Below are 2,902 nucleotides of genomic sequence, written 5' to 3' on the forward strand. Positions count from 1 at the left end.
CGGGACATTTCATTGGCCACGGGAGGATCCTTGGAGGCACTGCTACAATGCCTCCATACTCATTGAGTTGTTCAATATAGCAAGGACTCCACAGGCTACTCCACAAACAACAGAAACTCCATAAGCAACAGCAGCAAAAGAAAGTAATCTCATGTAGGACAAGGGAAAGAGGAAGATTGCTAACAGTCCAGATTGAGAGCAAAGATGGAAAATGAAATCAGATCCTCTTATTGAGAAATCATCTTTGGCAGCGAAAGAAAAGAGGAAGCAAAGGATGCAGAGAGCGTAGTGGAGGAAGAGAGAAAAGAAGAGGCTACAGGAATATGAAACTAAAGCTACAAGAGACAGAGAAGAAGTTGAAGGAAGAACAGGAGTTGAGGAGGAGAGAATGAGAAGAGAAGAAAGAGAAGGAAGAAGAACAAAAGAAAGGTGTTGTGACAAAGGAAGCAACGTTGATACATATTGAATAACAGGGGTAGGAACAACCAGCAGCTGAGGAGGAAGGTGAATAGATGCAGGATCTTGAGCTTGCTCAACATATTGAGCAATGGATCGAAGTGCCAAACATGGAGTTGGAACAAGATTCATAGCATAAAGATGTTGATATGAATCCGAGAGCACCACAGGTCATCCCTCAGTATCCACCACCTCCAACAGTAGAGCCAACCCCGAGCAAGCAAGGAGATGTTGTTCTCCTTGATGATGATCTGGTCATGGATGTGTATAATCTATCATTCAATGAGTTCCAAAAGAGGATTCTACAAGCGTAGAAAAAACACTTTCCGAATGAGCATGCATCACCTACATTCATTAAAGAAAGGGTGATAATGTTGGACACTAGGAAGCATCCAAATGTCATTGTCGAAGCCAGCCTTGCCTATGCAAGAGCAACAAGATCAAATGTTTAGTATTTGACGGTTGAGAATGAGCGACTAGCACAGAAATTGCAAGACGCCACGAAAGAGGAAGAACCACTCCAAGCAGTAGCACAGAATGCAGTTTCCACATTGTGGGAGATGAGAGCAGTGATCCTTGCTGAAGTATCAACACTTGGAGAAACCATACGGAATCTCTATGACGGGTTTGTCACCAGGCATAAAGCAGTTTTATGTTTGCATAGCTTACAGCAACAGAGCAAAGAGTTTGCTAAGACTCTCATAAACATACAATCTATCATTTCCTACATACAAGAGTGGGCAACCTAGCTCAAAGGGCCCCCCGCTTGTCTTCGTGAAGAAGATGAAGCCATAGGTAGAGCTGGAGAAAGCGAAGGTTCGAATGTTGATTTAGAACAACAAGCAACTCGCCTCATTCATTGGAAGCATACAAGCCTCATATGTGCGGTTGTACAGTAGTTTGGATGTCTTGGTGAGAACACACCAGATCCCATCAGTCGGTTCCCTCACCAAATTTAAACCTAAGAACCAAGTTCGGCAGGAGGTCGAAGAGTACTTGGAACAGCTAAGACAGAATGCCACCAGGGAAGAATTGGAGCTAAATGCATAGAACATGCAAAAGTTCATTGGTGGTCCTATCAAATTCATAACAATGTTTCTCATGCTTTAGAACGAGTTGGACACAGGTTCCAAGACAGTGTACCTAGATGCCATGGAGGCTAGAGTTCACTTCCAGCAAGACATTGTTAAGCAGTTTGGGGACACCATCACACAGTACCAAGCTTGGCACCAATATGTGACCAAGAAGCAGCAAGTGGAGGTTGTTGAGCTAGACTTCTCCCAAACTCCAACATCATAGTGTTGTGTCTTGTTAGGCTGTCAAGTTGTCTCTACCCTATTTTTTCTTATATGGTTACAAGTGTAAAATGAAATATTATTTGTAATTATGTTGTAAGTGAAACTCCAAGTGTCAATATTAGAATACGAAAAGTCACCATGTACTGTAATGTGTTATTTTGTGGAAGAAGTTAAAGAGTCATGAGAGTAGTCCAAAGGTCACAAAGGGGACTTGAAGGGTCACCCCCCTCTTGTTATAAATAGAACCTCAGAACTCATGTAACAGGCTTTTGGGTGATCAGGTGCTCAAAATTAGGCTCAAAAATCAAAGTGTCATAATATTGATAAACTTAGCTTCAGATTGAAGAGCTCGTCATTATGATTCCAACGGTGTGAACGACACTCAAATCCAAGCTCATATGTAGAAGTTAGAGCAAGTCAAAGTTTAGTTTTGACTTGAACACATGGCAGGATTAGATGATGTGGCAAGGCCCTTCAGAAAATGAGGAGGTGCCAAGTGGCAGGCCACCATTGGCCCTAGCATATCACAAAACACAATCACAGGCGGATCGGCGTTAAAAATCAGCCCCTGAGCAGGTAAGGGTTGCGATGCGATAAGGCTGGCTGGAAGGCATTCAAGAATGTGCTAGAGGTGTGATGCGATGGATCGCAATCGCACATTGGAAAAGGGAGGTGTTACAGAATCGGCCCCCGACAGGTACCGGGTTGCGATGTGATTGCACATCTCACACGGCACTACAAAATCATCCCCAGAAGGTTTGGGTTATGATTCGATATCGCAATCGAAAATAACAACATGGTGCAAAGTCCTACATATACAAGGCCCCGGTACTCCGCTGATTATGAAAGGATCCTGAATGTGATACATTATAAGCTCTAGTTAAGAGTTTTGTCACGTCCGCCGAATCACAATCGCAAATCGCCTGTCGAGTTCACAGTCCATAAGACCGCAAGACTCTGCCGATTGCGCTTTGCGATGGACAATCAGTGCCGACAAATTATGGCCTGCCGCGCGGCAAAATTCTCGCTTGATTAGCGGATTTTTGGAGCGAAATTGTGGGTTCCTATCGGATGTGGAGCAATTTGTGGAGCGAATATTGGGAGAACTAGGAGAAGTCATAACTTGTTCAGTTTTCCACCAAATTGGG

Source organism: Pinus tabuliformis, chromosome 7 (genome assembly GCF_031772625.1).
Source record: "Pinus tabuliformis cultivar Carrire ecotype Pingquan chromosome 7, CPIR1, whole genome shotgun sequence".
NCBI lineage: Eukaryota > Viridiplantae > Streptophyta > Pinopsida > Pinales > Pinaceae > Pinus > Pinus tabuliformis.